This window comes from Silene latifolia, chromosome 9 (assembly GCF_048544455.1).
Source record: "Silene latifolia isolate original U9 population chromosome 9, ASM4854445v1, whole genome shotgun sequence".
Classification (NCBI taxonomy): domain Eukaryota; kingdom Viridiplantae; phylum Streptophyta; class Magnoliopsida; order Caryophyllales; family Caryophyllaceae; genus Silene; species Silene latifolia.
Window position 1 is genome coordinate 164,618,578 of NC_133534.1, and position 24,221 is coordinate 164,642,798.

The 24,221-nt window shown below is 42.5% G+C and overlaps 1 non-coding gene across 1 annotated transcript; it reads right to left on the reverse strand.

Annotated features, from left to right (window-relative positions):
- Nucleotides 1-651: 651 nt before the first annotated feature.
- Nucleotides 652-758, reverse strand: LOC141604358 (small nucleolar RNA R71). The gene has a single exon (XR_012526061.1). It is a non-coding gene; the product is annotated as a small nucleolar RNA R71 (small nucleolar RNA).
- Between the last annotated feature and the right edge of the window lie 23,463 nt (nucleotides 759-24,221).

Consider the following 24,221-nt stretch of genomic DNA (forward strand, 5'->3'; position numbering starts at 1 on the left):
TTATTAGTTGTTTCTTTTTTGCCTTGGGGAAGTAAAACTCCTCAAGGTTTGTTCTAATTATTTTCGAGTTGTTTGATATTTTGCATGTCTAGAAGATCACAAGGTAACTTGTTACCCTTTGATCACGAAATTGAAAGGACATTGACAACCAATAGAAGACTTGCTAGGAGAACTTTGAGAGGTATCGGTGAGGTTGTAGATATTCAACCAAATACTATTGAGTTCATCAAACCTTTTGCAAGAGAAGGTAAGGAGAACCCAACACAAAATCAACCCACAATGCCTAAGTTTTCATCACATTCCGTACCCACCGAGGAGAACCTACCCAATGGTACTCCCACACCACAACACTTAACCGGAAATTTTATTGCCAAATCTGCATTTATCCAATTAGTCGAAAGAAGCCAATTTTGGGGGATGCCTAGTGAAGACCCTCATTCTCATATGGAGACTTTTTGTGACTATTGTGATGCGATTTATCAAACCGGTGTAACTCAAGACCAAATTCGATGGGTATTATTTCTTTTTTCTCTAATTGGCACCGCGAAACAATGGTTGAAAGGCCTTGATAAGGCTACTCTCAGAATTGATTCTTGGAAAAAGTTGGCTCTAGCTTTCTACAAAAAGTTCTATCCACCGGAAAAGACTAACATGCTAAGAGCTCAAATCACGGGCTTTAAGCAAAGAGATGAAGAATCCTTGTATGAAGCTTGGGAGCGATTAAAGGGAATTTGTCGCTCATGTCCTCATCATGGACTTAGCGAGTGGTTCTTGGTACAACAATTTTGAAACGGTCTTTATGAAGATTCAAGGAACATTCTCAACATGGGATCAAATTGAATGTTCACCGAAGTTGATGACAATGAAACTTGGAACAAAATTGAGGAAATGGCGGTCCATAACTCACAATATAGTAGACCTCGCAAGGCTACTAGAGGAGAAAAGCATGAAGTGTACTCCATTACTCAATTGGGTGCTCAACTTAGTGCTCACATTGATACCATCAATTTGAAGTTTGAAAATGCTATGGCTAGACTTGAAAAAGCCTCAAAATCACCAAAGCATCATGTTAATGCCATGACGGCATCTTCATCCATCCCAAGTGGGATATGTGAGAATTGTGGAACTTTGGGATATGACCAAAGTGAATGTAGGGGAACAAATGAACAAGTGAATGCTTTTCAAGCATACAAGAGTGGTACCCCTTACTCAAACTATTACAATGGAAACACCAAATTCCATCCAAATCTCTCATACAAAAGCCAAAATGTTCAAAACCCTCAACCAACATACACCCCACCTCCCATGAGAAACCAAAATCAAAGACCCTTTTACAACCAAAACAAAGGTTACCAAAATCAAACTCCATACAATCAACAAAATGACCAAGGTTTTGATGTTCAAAAAGCGGTCCTCCTAATGCAAAAGAATCAACAAGAGTTTTTCACTCAAATGAAAAAAGATAGTCAAGCAAAGGAAATAACCATCAACAACATCCTAGCTCACACCAAAATGTTGGAATTCCAATTGACTCAACTAGCATCTTCAAGCTCACAAAGACAAAAGGGGTACCACCTCAAAGTAATCCCGCAAGACATGAAACAGTTAGTGCCATTAACTTGAGGAGTGGTACAAGGTATGAAGCACCGAAGAAGCAAGTTGAGAATGAAGTTGTGGAAGCTAGTGACAAAGAAGAAATTGTGCCAAACTCCAAGGATGGAGAACCATCAAAAGAAGAAATTTCAAAGAAAAATGAAGACAAGGTCAAGGAGAAGGAGCCCATTGTGATTAGACTTCCTTTTTCGAGTCGTCAAGCTAAGCCCAAATTTGATGACCAACTTGGAAAATTTATGGAAATTGTGAAGAATTTGGAAGTCTCAATTCCTTTCACGGAATTAATCAATCACGTGCCGGCCTATGCAAAATACATGAAATACACCCTCACAAAGAAGAAGTCGATCCGGAAGCTTGAGACTATCGCCTTCACTAAGGTGAGTAGTGCAATACTTCAAGGGAGTTCACCTCCAAAACTCAAAGATCCGGGAAGCTTCTCAATACTGTGTACCATTGGCGACACCACGATCAACAAAGCCTTATGTGATCTAGGGGCTAGTGTGAGTGTTATGCCATACTCGGTGAGTAAAAGGTTGGGGATGGGAGAGCTTAAATGCACCAATATCACACTCCAAATGGCCGATAGATCTACGAAGACACCATTAGGGATATGGGAAGATGTTCCCGTAAGAGTTGGGAAATTTTTCATCCCGGTGGACTTTGTCATTGTTGACATAGAAGAAGACTCCAACATTCCAATCATTCTAGGAAAACCTTTCTTGCACACCGCGGATGCGGTGATTGATGTGAAGCATGGAGAGCTCACTCTCGAAGTGGGAGATGAGAGCATAACTGATAGAGAATAATACTAGGTCGTTAAATGCTAGAATTAACCTATCAAATTAACAATTTATAAACCAAACTCGACTCTACACTATGCAATTAAGAATAGTAGTAAAGGGAAAGTACGGGTCGAACCCAAGAGAAGGGATTTAAGACTAAAAACTTGAATTTAGATTAATGGAAATAGACAAGGCACAAGACTATGCACAAACTATGAGTATTAACAGTGAACAACAATAGAGAGACATATATGGAGAATTGGCATGGAGAAAACAAGTAACAAAATTAAAGAGATGTGATTTTTCCTATGAAACAAGGTAACAAACACTTGGTATGTAAGTAACAATTATAAAAGGTGAGAACTTGGTATAATCCTACAAGTTTCAACTTTTCTCAAAGCAAGACTCTTTTCTCTCCAATTTTCATTTACCCAACAACAATCCTCAAGCAAATGATTACCACTATCTAAGCCAACAATAATAATCCTACTTAAACTACAAATTCTAATATTAAACCATGTAGGAGTTGTAGCCAAGAGCATGAAGAACAAAACCAAGAGGAAAGTAAATGGGATATCACAAAGATATGTTTAAACCAACAAACCCAATGATATAATCAATTTCTACTCACAAAGGTTGATACTTTAAACCAAGATATCAATAATCATGAGATGCTTCAACAAGTTATCACAAAAGCAAGGAACTTTGCAATAAACAAGCAATAGATGAACATTAAAGAGGCAAGGGTAATTACTTCTCACAACAAAACATTCATCATGTCATTAAAACTTAGAAATTGAAATAAATGAAAGAGTAGAGATTAAGGAGTCAATACAATGATAAAGATGAAAGCTTGCAATGGATTACACCAAGCAGGGAAGGATTTAGCCTTCCATAGTCTTCATAAACCCAACAACAAAGGAAAGATTACAACTTTGAATGGAAATTGTCCTCTAAATTATTACAAGATTAGAACCCTAAAAATGAGATTAGATGAGATTATAGGATGGTAGGTGAATGCTTTAGGTCTTCAAAATCTCGGGTATATATAGGGTTTCACGAAAACCTAGAAAGATTTCCAATTAAGAGGCCCAAAAAGGAGATTATAAAACCCGTATAGCAGAGGTGCGCAGGCTGCACAAAAACTATTCTTGCCTGCGCAATCGTGCGCACCTACGCACCCTATTTGCGCAGGCAGCGCACAGGCTCGCATTTTTGGACTCCTAATTCCCAAGAGCTAGACCTCGTCAAATGTCTTCATATCTTCTAATCTTCACTCCTACTTCTCCCAACTGGTTTTCGGGTTACAAGTGAGCCTCTCGTGCCTTGTCTTGACCTTTGAAAGGTGCTCTATTGCCTCTCGGGTTCCATGCATTAAGATCGAGTGTCCAACCGAGTTAAAGTGCACAAGTTACCACATCATACCCAATTGCCGAATGCTAGGAAAAGCATACTAAAAGACCCATATTAAAAGACACGAGGGTGATAAAATCACCCTCTTAGACCGACACAATACATTACTATCAAACTCCCCCACACTTAGACTTTTTCTAGTCCCGAGCAAAACCCGAAACAAGCAAACATCAAGTCTACAAGAGAGTGTAGGAGAGAATGATCACTCTTCCCTTTCCTGTTCCTTCTTATATCTCCCTCAAAACACAACCACCAATTAAAGAGAAAAGAACTTGACTCAAATTTGACACAACTCTTCACTCACTCCCCCGCCTTATCTCTCCCTCAAACAAGGACACGACACACCACCAACTCCGACTCATCACGCAACTCCACCCTTCTTATATCACCAAAGTAGACGTGGTCACTCTTGCCTTATCCCAAGGCAATAGCAAAGTGACCTAAAAAATCCTCCAACTCATTCATCTTCCCCTTATATCACCCCCTTATCACTCCAAGCAATGCAAGTTATGCTACAAAGTTGGCCAAACACCAATACAGATCAACAACCTAGTAGCCAACATGAAAAACCACCAATTTGAAATAATTTTCTTTGACTAAAAAAGAAATTAAATCCTAAATCTAACCTCCTTCCAAGACCCTCCTTATTGCTCCCTTCTTATCCCTCCATCTTTTTGGTGTTGCATTTTTCAATTTTTCAATTTTTTTGTTTGAAAATCCCTCATTTTGCCTAAGGTGCCCTTTCGGGTTTTCACCTTAGCTTTTTCCTTTCCTCTCATCGGTGGCTCGCAACTCGATTCTTTATTTTGCCCGGAATGCCCTTTCAGGTTTTCATTCCGTCCTCGGCCACCTTTTCCAATCTTGCCTAGGTGCCCACCCTTGTGGGTTTTCACCTAGCCGGAATTTTCAATTTTTTTTTTTTTTGATTTGCATTGATTTGAAAGACAATTTAAATATGTTACAATTTCTCACTCCCCCACACTTAAATCTCACATTGTCATCAATGTGGAGGAGTGCCAACTTCTTCAAAACTTTTAGTTGGAGGGGCCCGAGCCTTCTCCTCGCTCATATGCCCCCCGGTTGTTTCTTCTTCTTTCTCTTCTTTCTTTTTCTAGCTTGGCCCTCATGTAGGCCTCATTTACTTGAGTTTCATCAATGGTGGGTTGGTAGGTTGGTTCATTTTGGTGGAGAGTCATTCCGAAAAGGCCTTGAATGAGGCCAAAGGAGTCTTCATGGGCTTGAGCATCATAGTAAGAATCCTCAAGGTATTGGTGGTGCCTCTCATATTGCACCCCAAATTGGTGGCTTACTTGTTCAAGCCACTTGTTTTGCTCTTGCCACATTGCTTGATTCTCCGCCCAAGCCTTGGCGCTTTGTTGTTGCCATGCATAGGACTCCTCTTGCCTCTTAGCAATCCCCTCAAGCATCTTTTGTTGAGCCAATTCGGCCTCATCTCCCAACCTTTTATGCGCTTCAAAAGCATTCCGAAATTGCTCCAAACTCTCCAATCTTGGCCCTTATTGTTGTTGCCAAGAATGGGAGCTCTCAACCCTCCCACTAATTGCTTGCAAAGTCCCTCGGGTATCCTCAAAATATTGGAACATTTTGTGTTGCCATGGTTCCATAGTTGGAGTGGAGGAATCCCCGGCCTCATACATAAGAGTGTCTTGAGGCGGTTGGTAGGACGAAGAAATGTGTGGGGTCTCATGGAATCGCCCCTCAATGATCTCAACCTCTCTCTCTTCCTCTTGTTGGCGGCCTTGGGAAGATTAAACCGCTCTTCTCTTCCTCAATCTTTGTGGGGGTGGGTTGGGGAGGTTGCCCTCGGCGGGGCAAAAGAAATCCCGGGCTCTTGGTCCACTTGGAAGGGGGCCATTCATTGGTAGCTTCATATATTAGACACCCCCTTCCCCCAACCAATGACAACTCCATGGAACCGTGTCCAAAGGATGAATCATATGGGTCTCCGCCAACCCCGCTTCATTGTAAAGGTTATTCCCCCACACTCGAGGTTGCTCATCCGGAATAGCACCAACCAAGCTAGCCACAAAAAGAGTGACCAAACCTCCACAATTAATACTCCCTTTATTTTCTCTTTGCTTTGATGCACCAACCACAAAAATCTTTGCCCAATCCGGCAGCCCCTCCCCCTCGGGCAACATCGCCCAAATGCACTCACGGACCCCCTCATTTAGTTTTGTAGGTTCTCCCATCGTAAAGAAGAAGCACGAAATCATACGTGTAAGAATCCGGATGGGGGTGTTTGTGATGGAGGAGATCTTGTCATTGTTTTTCATGTGCGTTTTCCCCGTGAGTGCACACCAAGTATCGTTCAAGGCCAATCCCTGTGGGTTGATGGACGAAGGTGGCTTAGTAATCCTCAAAATTTCCCTCACCCTCTCAAAGGTTAGAGTGTGCCATGTTTTGTTCAACCTAAAACTCACCCTTGCACTCTCTTTTTCCCCCGTGATTTAGATGGTGGAAAGGAACTCTAAGGTGTAGGCGGGGTATGTGTGTGGTTGGAGGTTCATGTACCTCTCTAATCCTACCTTAGTGAGGAAGGAAAGGGTTTGGTCAAAGATACCCATGTCCCTCAAGGTCCCCGGGTGAAGGAATTTTGAAATCGGTAGGGGTTTAATCTCAAGGAACTTAAAGTAAGTCTTGGTTTGTGAGGGTAACCCTTCATCCCCTCTAAAAGGTTTAGGTGGTGCATCGGGTTGAGGTTGGGTTGAGGATTCACCCTTTTTCTTTGATTTTCCCTTTCCAAGACCAAAAACCATCTTGCTTTCTTTCAAAAAATGCAAAAACAACCACTTAAAACAACCAAAAATCTGAAAATTTTTCTAATGGGCAATTTAACAAACACCATGTGTGCACTAGTGCAAACTCGATTGATTATGGTAATTTTGTTGAATGTTGCCTTCCCTAGCAGAAAATGATTGCCATCAATCCCCAAATAATCAATTACAAGCAAGAATCCAACTCAACTACACAATGTAAATTGAATTAAATCAATGGAAAACAAAGAGAGTGAAGAAAGTTGTTATACCTTCCCGAATATTCCCAAACTTGCTTGAATGAAGAGGAAAGTTGCATAAAAATCCCTTGGTAACCCATAAATCCACTTGAAATAGCTTCAAATCAACCCGGAAAAATTAGGGTTATTGGGAGATTGGGGGATTTTTGTCCGAAATTGGGATGTCTGAAGGTGTTTTTGATATCCAAGATGAATTTGGTGAAGAATTTGGTGAAGAAGTTGGGGTTTGTTGATGATAATATATGATTTGGTGAGTGATGGAGAGAATGAGAGGGGAAATTTGGGGGTTTTGTCGATGAAGAGTTTATGAAGAATGAGGGATAAATCGGGATTTAGAAGAATAACGAACCGAGATTACAGTCCTGCGCAGGCTGCGTAAATTTTTGTCTTGCCTACGCAATCGTGCGTACCTGCGCAAGCCTGATGCGCAGGCTGCGCCTAGCTTCGCAGTTTTGGTTCTTGGTTCTTTTAATTGTGAAATCAATATTTAGTTCACTTTTTTCTCTTTTTCCCTTGATCCCTTCTTCAAAGCTTCTTCCAATCATGTTGCCTATTAAACCCGACTCTCATCTCCTCTTGGGCATGCCTTCCAAGAGGGTTCTTGCAAATCACTATATCATTTAACAAACCTCAAGTGCCTTTTTACATGTCAATGCAAATTAAATTAATTAGACGAAATTAACATGCAAGTAAATAAATTGCGGAAATAAACTACGCTAAGAAAGCAATTAAATTGGGATAGCATATTTAAAAATTTGCCGTTATTTAATGTCGATGGCTCGACAAAGTCATTGTTGGAGATTTAATCTTTGTAAATTGGATCTTCTAAAAGAAGATCCTCTTCACCTTGCAACTCAATTTCCTTGAAGTAATGCTTCAACCTTTGCCCATTGACCTTTATCACTTTTCCTGAGGTCGGGTCTTCTACCTCCACCGCTCCATGCGGAAAGACTTTATTGAATTTGTAAGGTCCAAACCACCTCGACCTTAGCTTGCCGGTAAAAATCTTGAACCGGCTTTGAAAAACCAAAACATCTTCTCCCTCCTTAAAAACCCTTCTTGTTACCATCTTGTCATGCCAAGACCGAGCCTTTTCCTTGTAAATGCTAGCATTGTCGTAGGCATTGTGCCTAAGCTCTTCCAATTCTTGTATTTGAAATTTCCGGTGCAATCCCGCCTCATCGACATTTTGATTGAAAGCTTTGATTGCCCAATAGGTTTTGTGTTCAACTTCTACGGGAAGGTGGCATCCCTTCCCATAAATTAGCCTATATGGGGACATGTCGATTGGGGTCTTATAAGCCGTTCTATAATCCTATAGAGCATCTTCAAGCCTCTTGCTCCAATCTTTCCGGTCGGGATTGACCGTTCTTTCCAAGATATGCTTAATCTCCCGGTTAGAGACTTCCGCTTGGCCGTTTGTTTGGGGGTGATAGGCCGTAGAAACCTTGTGAAGCACACCATATTTTTGAAGCAAGGTTGAGATCACCTTGTTGCAAAAATGAGTTCCTCTATCACTCACAATGGCATTTGGGAAGCCGAACCTTGAGAATATGTTGCTCTTGACAAATGCCTTCACCGTTTTTGCATCATCACATCTCGTGGGAATGGCTTCCACCCACTTAGAAACGTAATCAACCGCCAAGAGGATGTAGAGGTATCCACAAGAATTAGGGAATGGTCCCATGAAGTCTATTCCCCATACATCGAAAATCTCCAAATAAAGCATCGGTTGTTGGGGCATTTCGTTTCTACATGAGATGTTGCCAAAGCTTTGGCATCTATCACAAGAAGTGATGAAATTATGAGCATCTTTGAACAACTTGGGCCAATAGAACCCGCACTCCAGGATTTTCCGTGCCGTTCTATGAGGCCCAAAGTGACCCACACAAGCGTACTCGTGCCAATGTTTGAGGATGGATGGAATCTCTACATCCGGCACACAACGCCGAATGACTTGATCTTGGCACATCTTCCATAAGTATGGCTCATCCCATATGTAGAATCTAGAATCGGCCTTTATCCTATTCCTTTGACTTGATGAGAGTGAGGGTGGAAATTTCTTGGTTACCATGTAGTTGACAGGGATAGCATACCAAAGCTCAACGGCCTTCATAGAATATAGAGATTCATGTGGTAAGCTACCGTTCACTACTCCCATGGTCTTCACTAGATCCTCATTAATGTGAATCCGACTCAAATGGTCGGCCACCACATTAGCACTCCCATGCTTGTCCTTGATCTCAATATCAAACTCACTCAACAAAAGAACCCATCTCATTAGCCTTGCTTTGGTGTCTTTCTTGTCTACAAGTTGTCTTATAGACTTGTGAGCGGTATAAATGACAACCTTGGCACCTAAAAGATAAGCCCGGAACTTTTCAATTGCATACACCACTGCCAATAATTCCTTCTCCGTGGTAGTGTAGATCCGTTGAGCCTCATTCAAAAGTGAAGAAGCATATTGTATCACATGAGCAACCTTCCCGTCCCTTTGGCCTAAAACCGTGCCAAGGGCATAATCACTAGCATCGGTCTTGATTTCAAAAGGAAGGTCCCATCTTGGAGCTTGAATTATCGGGGCCGTCACAAGCTTTTCCTTCAAAGAATCAAATGCCAACCTACACGCATCATCAAAAATAAACTCCACATCCTTGTGCAAAAGCTTGCACAACGGGTAAGCAATCTTGGAGAAGTCCTTAATAAATCAACGATAGAAGCTCGCGTGTCCTAGGAACGACCTTATCTCCCGAGTATTAGTAGGATATGGCAAGGTTTTTATCACTTCAACCTTAGCCACATCCACCTCAATCCCTCTCTTTGAGACTATGTGACCTAACACGATGTCGCTTTTAACCATAAAGTGACATTTTTCGGAATTCAACACAAGGTGTGACTCCATGCATCGTGATAAGACCATAGTTAGGTGGTCCAAGCAAGCTTCAAAATTATCTCCATGGACGGTGAAGTCGTCCATGAATACCTCTAACACTCTTTCTACAAGATCCGAGAAAAGACTCACCATGCAACGTTGAAATGTACCCGGAGCATTACATAAACCGAAGGGCATCCTTCGGTATGCATATGTTCCGAAAGGGCATGTGAATGTTGTCTTGGATTGATCCTCCGGACATTTGGGAATTTGAAAGTACCCGGAATATTCGTCCAAGAAACAATAAAATTCCTTTCCCTCTAGCCTCTCTAGCATTTGGTCTAGAAAGGGTAGAGGAAAATGATCTTTGAAAGTCACGGCATTTAGGCGGCGGTAATCGATGCAAACTCTCCACCCGGTTTGAATCCGGGTGGGAATTACAGATCCTTCTTTGCCCTCGATTACCGTCACACCACCCTTTTTAGGTACACATTGAGTGGGACTTACCCATTGAGAGTCGCTAATGGGGTAGATGATTCCCATTTGGAGTAGTTTGATGATCTCTTTCTTTACCACCTCCATTATTGGTGGGTTTAATCTTCTTTGTGGTTGCCGAACCGGCTTTGCTTCCCCTTCCAAACGGATCTTGTGCATGCAAACGCTTGGGCTTATCCCTTTTAGATCTGCAATGCTCCACCCAAAAGCTTCCTTGTACTTGTGCAAAACATCCACCAATCTCCTTTCTTGATCACCCTCAAGTTGGTTTGAAATTATGAGGGGTAGAGTGTTGTTTGCCCCAAGAAAGACGTACTTCAAGTGGTCGGGGAGTGGTTTTAGATTGGGGGTGGGTGTCTTTATGATGGAGGGAAGTGGTCTTTCAAGGGAGGCTTCAAGGGGAAGGAATTTGGATGGGTAGTCAAAAGAATAGGAAGAAAAACAAGATTTAGTGGAGCTGAGAATTGCGCAGGCTGCGCTGGGGTTCTGCGCAGGATTGTGCAGGCTGCGCATGGGCTTGCGTAGGCTGCACCTGTTGTAATACTCCGTATTTATGGTCTTGGGGGTACTCTATCGAGTAGCCCTTACTCTGTCGAGTAAGGGGTGTGTCGCAGATTAAATAGTTTCTGACCTGTTGGGTACTCGATCGAGTAGCTGGGGCACTCGATCGAGTAGGGGGGTACTCGATCGAGTACCTTGGGTACTCGATCGAGTGTCCGGTTTATCGGGGGTTTTTCTCGGGTTTTGTTAATTACGCGATTAAGGTATTTAAATCAATTCGTCTTTATTCTAAATCACTTTTACCAAAACCTAAAACCTGTTTAAGGAAGAAAGCGATCATCATCTTCTTAATCGCGTCCTTAACAATTCCGGAGATCGAGGCGGTCGGATTGCATCGTAGTTTGTGTCGTTGGATTCGTTGCGTCAAGGGTAAGCTTCTAGCATAATTTTTTATAACGTTTTGTTAAGATTAGTGAAACCCTAATTTAGTAATTGGGGGTTTTTATGAATAAGTGATTGAATAGTAGTATTCATGTGTATCTCGTTAGGAGGAGAGTTCTTAGAAGAGGCGTTTTGAGACAAATTTGTAGATACCGTCTGCTTGTGTGCTTTCCAGGTAGGATTTCCTACTCGGTATTAGTCCCATAATGGGATATTGGTGATGTCTGTAGTTAGTTAATTGATTTGTTGATTGTGATTGTGTTTGTGATTGTGGTTGTGTCGTTGATGGTTCTCGAGATGCGTTCTCGGCTGAGTGGGGTCACTTGCGGGAGTGATCTCACGCCCTAGTTTCGCCCTTAGTGGAACCCGCCACGAAAGGGGATGTGCACATTAATGGACGGGGTTATCGCTCGTACGATGAGCGGGGCTTAGGTGGGAACGGCTGCGGTCCCCCAGCGGCGGGGCGGTCCAAAGTGGACGATCGATGATTGAGACGGTTGGTTGGATGGATGTGTATGTGTGTGTGGCGTTCAAATTGTCTGTTTGTCTTATTGTCGTTATCTGTTTTGATTGTGTGATTAGTCTCGACCCGGTGTTGTTTTGTAAAAACTGCGGTGATCCATTCGGGGATGGTGAGCAGATATTGAGCAGGTATAGAGATGATACGGGATAGCTGGGATGGCCACGACTTGACGATAGAGTCTTCCGCTGTAGTTTAGTTTTATTTACATTTCATTTGAGTAGACATTTGGAATAATGTATCGTACTATCAGTTTGGGTTTCAAGGATTGTATTCATTCGTTAAACGATTAATTATAAATGTTGTTTCTTTATCGCTGTTGTTTGATTATCATACCTCGGGCAACCGAGATGGTGATGTCTCCATACCTGAGTGGTCCTGGTAAGGCACTCGGAGTATGGGGGTGTTACAAATGGTATCAGAGCGACGATCCTGAAACCTGTAACCAATGAACTTAATGAACATAGGGAGTCAATTAAAATGAACCCGGGGTAAAAGTGGTAGGAGCTAGTGCAAAGGCTTGGGAGACGTCCTAAAGTCGCAAGGGGTCGCCCTACAACTTTGAACCGGTCACGTGGGGGAAAATGTGTTTGAGTCATGTATGTGCTTAGTAACTTGTGCAATAAAGTGATGAATGTGTTGATTGTTTGGTGTTGAAATAGGAAATTGAGCATGTGAAAGGAAATAATTATATGTGGAACATGTTAATGAGATGATAACATGTTGGATGTTTATAATGTGGCTTTAATAGCATGATGAATTGATCTTATCGATAGTAGCATAGATGCGTAGCGTATTTACTCTGTTATCATGTGATTTTATAAAGTTGGCATGTTAGTATACGAATAACATGCGGGTAGCTCCTTCGTATTGGGGGTACTTGATCGAGTGAGACGGACTCGATCGGGTAGGTTTTTGGCGATTCTGAGTCCAGAATCGAGTTTTGGGGCACTCGATCGAGTAACTAGGGGTACTCGATCGAGTAGGGGGTCACTCGATCGAGTAGCCCAGATACTCGATCGAGTGGGTTAGAGATCAGAAGGTCTGTTTGGTTCTGGAGTTTGGGTACTCGATCGAGTACATGGTGGCACTCGATCGAGTAGCCCGTTACTCGATCGAGTGGGTTAGGATACTCGATCGAGTAGGAGCTTGGCAACGCGTGTTCGTGTTTTGAAGATTAGTACGCGTGTTTATGTTTATCCCTTTCTTCTATAGCTTCAAGATGCCGCCCAAGAGAAATGCTTTGTACGCGAGAGCTGAGCTTATGACTACGGATGACATCGTTAAGATGTTGGAACACCAAGACGCTCTTACGGAGACCCTGAAGAGAGTGAATGAAGACAAGGACAAGAGTAAGGAGAAGGAGGTTGACCATGCTAAAGTCAGCCTCTATATCGCGAGGTTTAACCCGAAGGAGTACAAGGGGGTTGAGGAGCCTAACCACCTTGATAGTTGGCTGAGAGAGATGGAGAACATACTAGATTTAGTTCGTTGCCCTGATGAGATGAGGGTGGATCAGGCTGCATTCTATCTGAGGGAGGCAGCTGGCAAGTGGTGGGACTCAGTGAAAGTGAGTGCCAAGGAGTTATATACCAACCAGGGGTTACCTGCTATACCTTGGGAGGAGTTTCGTAGAGCTGTGAGGAAGGAGTTCGTGCCAGAGCATGTGAGGAGTAAGTTGAGGGAGGAGTTCGACAAGTTTAAGATGACGGCTGAAATGTCTGTGGCTGAATACTACAGACAGTTCAATGAGAAATCCAGATATGCTGAGGACATGGGTTTGAGTGAGGAGAATCTTGCTTTGAGGTTTGAGAGAGGGCTAACCACGACAATCATGGATAAGTTACCCGTGGGAGTCCTTACTGATGTGAAGGAAGCATATGAGAGGGCTGGGAGAGCTGAGAGGTTAGTGGAGATGGCTAAGGAGAGGTCAGGTGGAGAGAAGAGGAAGTCTGAGAGCGAGGGTGGTGGCCAATCTAATTTCAAGAAAGGCAACCACAATCAATCTAAGGGATTTTCTTCTGGGTCCGGGTTTAGTGCTGGAGCATCCTTTGGGAGAGGTCGTGGGAGTGTGAGCAACAGCTGGGGAGTGACCTGCTTCGGTTGTGGTGGCGTAGGCCACAAGAGACATGAGTGCACGAGTGCACCGGATCATTCCGAGACTGCGCGAGCTTCGCGAGCAACAGACCGGCGGGATCATGGCCAAACCGTGGAGGTCAGAGCTACCAGAGTGGAGGCAACCGCAACGGCGGTAATTCTTATCAGAAGACGCCGATGAACAACAACAACAATCAAGGGTCGGGTGCTAAGCCGACCGCTTCAGCCAGTACAGTCCAGGGAGGTGGGCAGAAGTCAAGTGGCAAGCTGTTCATGATGGACCAGAAAGCAGCTGAGGAGGATGAGCACGTTATCACCGGTACATTTCTTGTTAATGGCGTTCCTACGTTTGTTTTGTTTGATTCGGGGCTTCTCGATCGTTTGTGTCTTCGAGTCATGTAAAGCAGTTGGGTTTGAGGGGATATGAGTCTGTTAGGGAGCAAGTTTTCATACCTTCAGGTGAGTCTGTAACGTGTGGGAGGTTGTTTAGAGGTGTATCTTTGATAGTTGGGCAAGTCGATTTCCCTGTAGACTTGCTAGAGTTTCCTTTTAATGGTTTTGAGATGATAGTTGGGATGGATTGGTTAGGAAAGTATAAAGCTAAGATAGACTGTCATCAAAAGAAAGTGTCCCTACGAGGTCCTAAGGGAGTTAGTGTGTCTTACCGTGGGTTTCTAGTCAAACCCAAAGTTAAGTTGATTGCAAATTGCCGCTTTGAAGTCGTATCTGAGGAAGGGATGTCCTCTGATTCTGTGCCATGTGAGAGATGATCGGATAGAGAGCCCGGCAGATTGAGGAGATACCAAAGGGTGGGAGAGTATGCAGATGTCTTTCCGGAGGAGATTCCGGGGTTGCCACCGAAGAGGGAGATAGATTTCACCGTTGAGTTGAAGCCGGGGACGGGGCCAATCTCTAAGGCACCGTACCGTATGGGTCCTAAGGAGATGGAGGAGCTCGGAAGCGATTGGATGAGTTGATAGAGAAGGGATACATTAGACCAAGTGTATCGCCTTGGGAGCACCATTCTTTTCGTGAAGAAGAAGGATGGAACTTTGAGGTTATGCATAGATTACCGGGAGCTGAACCGTGTGACGATAAAGAACAAGTATCCTTTGCCAAGGATAGATGACCTGTTTGATCAGTTGAGTGGGGCAACGGTCTTTTCTAAGATCGATTTGAGGTCAGGGTACCATCAGGTGAAGATTAGAGATGTGGACATACCGAAGACAGCCTTCACGTCGAGGTATGGCCACTATGAGTATGTGGTGATGCCGTTTGGGTTGTCCAATGCGCCGGCAGTGTTTATGGATTTGATGAATAGGATCTTTAGACAGTTCTTAGACCAGTTCGTGGTGGTGTTTATCGATGATATCCTAGTCTACTCAAAGACTAAGGAGGAGCATGAGGAGCATCTGAGGATCGTGTTGCAGACGTTGAGAGATCATGAGTTGTATGCTAAGTTGTCCAAGTGTGAGTTTTGGTTGGAGAAAGTTGCTTTTAAGGGCATGTAATCTCTAAAGATGGGGTAGCTGTGGATCCGGCGAAGATTGAGGCAGTGACTAAGTGGGAAGCACCAAAGAATGTTGCTGAGGTGAGGAGTTTCTTGGGTTTAGCTGGATACTACAGGCGGTTCGTGAAAGATTTCTCCAAGATAGCTAGACCGATGACGGCGTTGATGAGGAAAGAGAACAGGTTTCGTTGGGATGAGAGTTGTGAGAAGGCGTTCCAAACATTAAAGGAGCGTTTAACCACAGCTCCTGTCCTAGCATTGCCTGAAGGAAGCGAGAATTTCGAGGTTTATACAGATGCCTCGAAGAATGGGTTGGGATGTGTGTTGATGCAGAATGGTAAAGTGATCGCCTATGCTTCTAGGCAGTTGAAGCCTTATGAGGAGAATTACCCTACTCATGACCTGGAGTTGGGTGCGGTGGTGTTTGCTCTCAAGATTTGGAGACATTACCTTTATGGAGCAATCTTTAAGGTATTTTCTGATCACAAGAGTCTCAAGTACATCTTCACGCAGAAGGAGTTGAACATGAGACAGAGGAGGCGGATGGAGCTGATTGGTGATTACGACATGGATATCATCTACCATGAAGGAAAGGCCAACGTTGTAGCTGATGCCTTGAGTAGGAAGAGTGTACATTCTTTGTGTACAGCTCTATCTTTGATGAGGCTGAGGGATGAGGTAGCGAGCTTTGGGATTCATATGTTGCAGAAAGGAGAGACTATGGGTGATATGACAAAGACATATGGAGTTCTATGATGATATTCGAGGTAAACAGGCTTTGGATCCTAAGATAGTGGAGTGGAGAGCTGGAGTAGAGAAAGGGACGGTGTCCCGGTTTTCCATTCATACAGATGGTAGTTTGAGGTTTGATGGTAGGTGGTGTATTCCTAATGACGAGGAGTTGAAAAGGACAATCATGACAGAAGCGCATTGCACACCATATTCGATTCATCCGGTGGAGACAAGCTTTACAAAGATTTGAAGAAAACGTTTTGGTGGCCTGGGATGAAGAAAGAGACAACGAGTTTGTGTCCGTTGTCGACATGCCGAGAGTTAAAGGGGAACAGAGAAGACCACAAGGTAAGGTTCGGTCTTTGGAGGTACTGAGTGGAAGTGGGAATCCATTTCCATGGATTTCATTGTGGGTTTACCTAAGAGTCAACAAGGTAACAATATGATTTGGGTGATAGTGGATCGGTTGACCAAGTCCGCTCACTTTGTTCCAATGAAAGATACATGGACTAAGGCACAATTGGCTATGGCCTATCGAAAGAACGTGCTTAAGTTACATGGAGTCCCTAAGGACATAGTGTCCGACAGAGATGCGAGGTTTATATCAAGGTTTTGGAAGGAGTTGCGGGAATCGTTGGGAACAAACTTTGAAGATGAGTACAACATTTCATCCTGCGACAGATGGGCAGACCGAGAGAACAATCAAGACCTTGGAGGATATGTTGAGAGCGTGTGTGATGGACTTCGGTGGTAGCCGGGAGCGAGGTTGGACTTGATAGAGTTCTCTTACAATAACAATTATATCACACTAGTATTGGTATGGCACCGTTTGAGGCTTTGTATGGTAGGAGATGTAGGAGTCCAATCTGTTGGGACGACAAAGTGCCGAGGCAAAGGGGTTTTAGGACCAGAGATGGTGCATGAGATGGTGGAACAGATTAAGATGATCGGGGAACGGATGAGAGCAAAAGGGATCGACGTAAGAGTTATGCGATCTACATCGACGAGACATAGAGTTTCAAGTTGGGGACAAAGTTCTTCCAAAGTGTCTCCTATGCGCGGAGTTATGAGATTTGGGAAGAAAGGCAAGCTAAGTCAGAAGTTTATAGGGCCTTACGAGATCTTAGAGCGAGTTGGAGAAGTGGCTTATCGTTTGGCTTTACCGGCCGCTTTGGAGAGAGTGCATAATGTGTTTCATGTATCGCAGGTGCGGAAGTATGTGAGTGACCCGTCACATGTGTTGGAGGCAGAGAGCTTAGAGCTGGATGAGTCTTTATCATACCTTGAGGTGCCTAAGCGGATCCTAGACCGAAAAGTTAGAAAGACCAGGTGGTGAGACAAGTGTTGCTTAAGATCCTTTGGTCTAACCATGAGACTGAGGAAGCTACATGGGAGGCGGAGGATATCATGAAAGAGCGTTACCCTTCCCTTTTTGATCAGGTATGTATGGTTACGGGGACGTAACCTTGTTTCTTTTAGGGGGGTAGGAGATGATCGCGAGAGTTTTAAGAGGGTTTACACCCCTTGTATATGTTGTGTCGGTATGTTTGTCGGGATAAGTTGGGTTAGTAGCATGTTTTACGTTGTGTTTATTTTGACCTTCGAGTCGGGAAGCTTATGGGAGTACCTTTGTTTTGGTAGTGGTTTGAACTTCGGGACGAAGTTCCTTTTAAGGAGGGAAGACTGTAATACTCCGTATTTATGGTCTTGGGGGTACTCTATCGAGTAGCCCTTACTCTGTCGAGTAAGGGTGTGTCGCATTAAATAGTTTCGACTGTTGGGTACTCGATCGAGTAGTCAGGGGCACTCGATCGAGTAGGGGGTACTCGATCGAGTACCTTGGGTACTCGATCGAGTGTCCGGTTTATCGGGGGTTTTTCTCGGGTTTTGTTAATTACGCGATTAAGGTATTTAAATCAATTCGTCTTTATTCTAAATCACTTTTACCAAAACCTAAAACCTGTTTAAGGAAGAAAGCAGTCAGTCATCTTCTTAATCGCGTCCTTAACAATTCCCGGAGATCAGACGGTCGGATTGCATCGTAGTTTGTGTCGTTGGATTCGTTGCGTCAAGGGTAAGCTTCTAGCATAATTTTTATAACGTTTTGTTAAGATTAGTGAAACCCTAATTTAGTAATTAGGGGTTTTTATGAATAAGTGATTGAATAGTAGTATTCATGTGTATCTCATAGGAGGAGAGTTCTTAGAAGAGGCGTTTTGAGACAAATTTGTAGATACCGTCCTTTGTGTGCTTTCCAGGTAGGATTTCCTACTCGGTATTAGTCCCATAATGGGATATTGGTGATGTCTTTGTAGTTAGTTAATTGATTTGTTGATTGTGATTGTGTTTGTGATTGTGGTTGTGTCGTTGATGGTTCTCGAGATGCGTTCTCGGCTGAGTGGGGTCACTTGCGGGAGTGATCTCACGCCCTAGTTTCGCCCTTAGTGGAACCCGCCACGAAAGGGGATGTGCACATTAATGGACAGGGTTATCGCTCGTACGATGAGCGGGGCTTAGGTGGGAACGGCTGCAGTCCCCCATCGGCGGTAGTCCAAAGGACGATCGATGATTGAGACGGTTGGTTGGATGGATGTGTATGTGTGTGTGGCGATTCAATTTGTCTGTTTGTCTTATTGTCGTTATCTGTTTTGATTGTGTGATTAGTCTTGACCCGGTGTTGTTTTGAAAACTGCGGTGATCCATTCGGGATGGTGAGCGATATTGAGCAGTATAGAGATGATACGGGATAGTTTGGGATGGCCACGACTTGACGATAGAGTCTTCCGCTGTAGTTTAGTTTTATTTACATTTCAGTTTGAGTAGACAGTTTGGAATAATGTATCGTACTATCAGTTTGGGTTTCAAGGATTGTATTCATTCGTTAAACGATTAATTATAAATGTTGTTTCTTTATCGCTGTTGTTTGATTATCATACCTCGGGCAACCGAGATGGTGATGTCTCCATACCTGAGTGGTCCTGGTAAGGCACTCGGAGTATGGGGGTGTTACACCTGTGCTCGACATTTCCTCCTCAATTTCTTTTATTTCTTTTTCTTCCTTTGATTATTCTAGAGGTTCTTCCTTCTCCAATGCCTCTTTATTTTCCTGCACATCATGACACAACAAAAACCGCAACCCTTCCTTCTCGACATTGTTAGTGAGGGCCACCTCAAGTGGGTCCCTATGACTCAATTGGTAAACTCGATTTGCCAAAGGTTCAATTTTATCAAGAAAATAGCAAAAACTCAAATCATCGGTCTTTTTCATTGTCTCATACACATTATACTTCCAAACTTTCCCTTCAAATTCCATGGTCAAAGTTCCATCATACATGTCAAGTTTGGTCTTGGAGGTTCTCATAAAAGGCCTCCCTAACAAGAGGGGAGTAGCCTTAAAGTCCGATTCCATCTCCAAAACATAAAAATCGGCCGGGAATATGAATTTATCAACCTCTACCAACACATCTTCTACAAGACCTTTGGGGTGAATTGTAGAGCGATCCGCCAATTGGATCACAACATTGGTCTTAGACAAGGGAGGAAATTCTAAGGTCTCATAAATGGAATAAGGCATAACATTAATAGAGGACCCCGAGTCTAGCATAGCTCTAGCAAAAGCTTTGCCTCCAATTGAGCACGGTATAGTTAGCATGCCCGAATCATCGCACTTTTTGGGAAGATTTTGTTTGAAAATTGCCGAGACATGCCTACTAACCGTGACTCTTTCAACTCCTTTCCTCGGCTTCCGTTTAGAGGTGCATACCTAGGAACGGTTTTGATGATAGTAAAAAGAGGGATGTTAACCTCACATTCCCTAAAAGTTTCATAAAGATCGGAGTCTTTATCAAACTTCTTGGGATTTGTGAGGGCACTCGGAAATGGTACCTCCGGTTCATATTCTTTTTCAATCTCTTTGAGTTGATCCTTTGTGTTGGCGCTTCCTTCCTTTCCATTGTCAATGCTCAAAGGACTCTCTTCTTTTTCCTCATTAGCTTTTGAAGATGACCCTTTCTCTTGTTCAACCACAAGCTCTTCTTCAATTTGCTCTTCAATTTCAATAACCCTTTCTTGTGACTTGCCCCTTCTCTTCTTCTTGGGAGGAGATTCTAAAGTTCTCCCCTTCCTCAATGTACTAGCACTAGCATTCTGTCTAGGAGGGAATGTAGTGGAGGGGATAGAAGTGGAATTCCTTTGGTTTTGCTTGGCAAGTTCTTGAGCAATTTGACCAAGTTGGACCTCAAGGTTGGCAACCTTGGCATCACTAACACCCTTGTCGGCTTCAATCTTGTCAAACCTCTTGTTTGTTTTGACTTGCTCTTGCAAAATGTTTTTAAGCAAGTCTTGAACACTTGGTTCCATTTGAGAATTGGTGTTGTTACCTTGATTGCCAAATTGGGATGATTGACTTTGGTTTTGGTTTCTACCTTGGTTGTTGAAATTCCCATTCCGATTTCCTTGAGAATTTGCGCCTTGACCTTGTCGGGAGTTTTGGTCCCTCAAGTGGTTGAATTGACCATTCACAAAATTCTTTGAGGTGTCACCACCCCAACCAAGTCGAGGGTTGTCTCTACTCCCAGCATTGTAAGTGTTTCCACTAGGATCATAGTTATAATATCCTCCCCCGGAAGGATTCCTAGCATTGTAATTCCCATGGCCCATTGAACTTACATTTTCCACTCCAATTCCTTCTTCAATCATAATGGGGCAAGCTTCCTCCAAATGAGGACATTGGCAATAGTTGCATTCCACTTGATTCCCTTTTCCCCCATCCTTGTTTGGATTGTTCACTATCATAGTCTTCACTAGGTGAGTTAAATCATTCACACTTTGCTCAAGGTTTTGAGTAGATGAGGAAGAGGTTCCCATTGAAGATGTATTCCTTGTTCCCCGGCAACGGCGCCAGAATTTGATAGAGAATATTACTAGGTCGTTAAATGCTAGAATTAAGCTACCAAATTAACAATTTATAAGCCTAACTAAACTTTACTAACTTCAAGCAATAAGGTAGTAAATTGGCAAGTTAGGGTCGAACCCAAGGGAAGGACTTTTGAACTAAAGACTTGAATTTTAACTATATAGCAACTAATTAGGACTCTATGGACTAATCAAGACACTAACCACAATTAAGACCTACTAATTATGTTTATCAACAAACAATGATTATGAACAATGGTTAACATGTAGTATGACATAAATGGAGAAAGTTTGGTTTTGAAGTAGCATAAGGAAAAGTAAAGATGCAATTTTTATCATAGAAGCAAAACTACAAACACTAGATATGCAACAATCAAATATAGGAAAGACTTGGTGTAATTCTCTATTAGTAATCCAACAATGACAAAGTTTGACTCTTTTCTCTCTATTGTTATCTATCCAATACTATCATCTCAAGAAATTGACACACACAATTAAACCATATATGTGAGTCCTTCAATTCCAACCACAACTCATTAAACCATGAATGAAAACTAGAATTGAGCATGAAGCTTTTGCCAAGAGATGTAAGCTAGAATCAAATCCTTCTAGATTAAACCATGCTAGCAAGAAAAGACATGTAATTTCCTACTTGAAATATGAATCCTTTAACCAAATCAACATACAACAAGTTTACTCCAAACAATTCTAGATAGATTAAACCATTTCTCTAGAATTTGCAATAGTTGGGTAAATAAGATGTAAGAGTGATCAATTCATACATTCATCTACTCAACATATGAATTTAAGAATAAAGGAAAGAACAATAGATAAATTGAGAGAGATTTAGGAGTCTTACAACATCAAAGTTGGATACTTTGATCAAATTACACCAAGTAAAGAAAGATTAACCTTCTATAGTTTGCTTACAACCCATAAAATGAAAAAAGATTAACATGAATTAAGGAAAGATTAAGTTTTAATTATTACAAGATTAAAGCCAAGCATGAGATCTTAACGGTAAAGAGGTTGTATGATGTGAGTAGGAGTCCCTTTAGATCTCAAAATTCTAGATATATATAGGGAGGCATTAGAATCTAGGTTAAGTCCCTTAAAAAAGCCCAAAACACGGAACTAGAGTTGCGATAGCAGCGCGTATTTGCGCAGGCTGCGCAAACAATTGCGCGGGCTGCGCAAACAATTGCGCAGGCTGCGCTTCAAACTGACAGCAGCATCTTGCAAAGGCCATATCTCCCTCGTTTCTTAGACAAACGAGGTGTGCAACCTACCGTTGGAAAGCTAAGATCACAAGCTTTCACCTCCAATTGGCCTTGCTTCAATACGAGCTATAGAACTCGAGATATATCCATTTGAAGTTGACCCTTATGAAACCGAGTTTTCAATTCTTCATTTTGGCTCTTGTTTGTCTATGCCAAGGCATCAAATCTTCCATTAGCTTACTTTTCTTGGCTTTGAACTTATTCCCTTGGCTTACCTTTTACTCTTCTTCTTCACCTTGGTTGACCGTTGCTCGGGTTTGACTTGTGAGTCGGTTTGTACAAAATGATCCATTCATCTTAACTTACCAATATGAAGTACTTGAATTACCTTGAGATGTAAATACCAACAACAACTTCACATGATCCAAATTACAACAAAAGTGTAATCACCGGAAAATACCACGATTAACATTCAAAACCGGCTTTATGACAAGTTTATTCAACTAAAATTACCTAATTAGGCCGACACTATTTGACTCTATCAATAACTTTCAATCTTGACAAGACCATGAGAGCTCCCCGTTTGCATGAACCATGTTTTATGGTTGATCATTATAGCCAGAAGGATGATAGGAAGAAGTTGGAATTCCAATGGAAGAAGAAAATTGATGATGATCCATTAAAAGAGCAAGTGAATTGTAACAAAGAGAGCATGAAAAGCTCACCAAATTCATGCAATGAAGAGGATGGCCTCATTGGCCAAGACAAGAAAGTGGGAGAGTTGTCTCTATCAACTCAAGAGATCTTTAGCGACCACGTAGATGAAGTTTGTGGTCTTTGGGACGATGAGTTTGAAGGGATTTTCAATCCCTATATTGGTAATGCTATCGATAAAGACCAACATGAAGCACAACAAGGGCAAAGGTCTATTGAAGATCTTTATCATGATAATAAACAAGGTTTTGACTACTTCTTCAAGGTGTTGAGCAACATTAACAACACTCTGGACTTGCCCCCATGACATCTCACTAAGGATGAGAGTTTGGTGGAGTCCTCCCTAAACCACCATTTGTAAATATTTCTAACTCTCTAACTTGCATTTTAGTTCTTACATTGCATTTTTGTCATTTTTTGATTTTTATGCTTTGATCAAGATAATTATCATTTTTGAGAGAAGTGAGGGAGGGACTAATGATATAATTGATGTGTAGTGCTTTAGTTTAGTGTGGGGATAGCAATTGCCTAGGCTATTCATGCCTTAGTAGTGCCCCTACAATGAAGAACACAGGATTTGAAGAATGAAAAATGACAAGGGATATGCAAGTGCACGAATGGAACTGAATCCGGGTAAAACAGGGAGAATCCGAGCGTTTTCAAGGGAATCCGCTCGTCTCCAGGAAAGACGAGCGTCTTTGCCAGAATCCGCCCATCCATTTTAACTGGAAATTTGAAATTTTGGGACTGTCGAAGAATCCGAGCGTCGTGGTAGAGAAGACGCTCGTCTTCAGAAATCCGCCCATCTTTGCAGGAAGACGCCCGTCTTTTTGCCTGTGTAAAATATGAAAGCTTGCTGTCTGAGAATCCGCCATTCTTTAGAGGAAGACGTTCGTCCTGCAATTAAAGAATCCGAGCGTCCCTGCTGAAAGACGCCCGTTTTTAGGCGAGAATCCTTAACCCAGAAATAGGAAGAATCCGAGCGTCCCGAAGGAAAGACGCCCGTCTTCCCCTGCAGTTTAAAATTTCTCGGGTATTTCAAATACCCCATCCCACATTAATTTCTTCATTCATTCATTCAAAACACTACCCATAAACCCCAAAAACTCAAAACCCTCATCCTCTCCATCACCAAAACAAAATTTCCTCAACCAAATTCAACAAAATCAAATCGAAACTTCCTTCTAACAACAATTAATCACTCCTCTTCCAACAAAAATCAAACCAAGCACCCAAATCTTCAACCTTTGAGTCGATTTTTGAAATTACAAAGGCAAAGCCTTTCATCTTAAAATCGATTTGGGTATGCTTGGAAATTGAAGATTTTCACTCTTTTCTTGGTATAATCATCAATGGCAC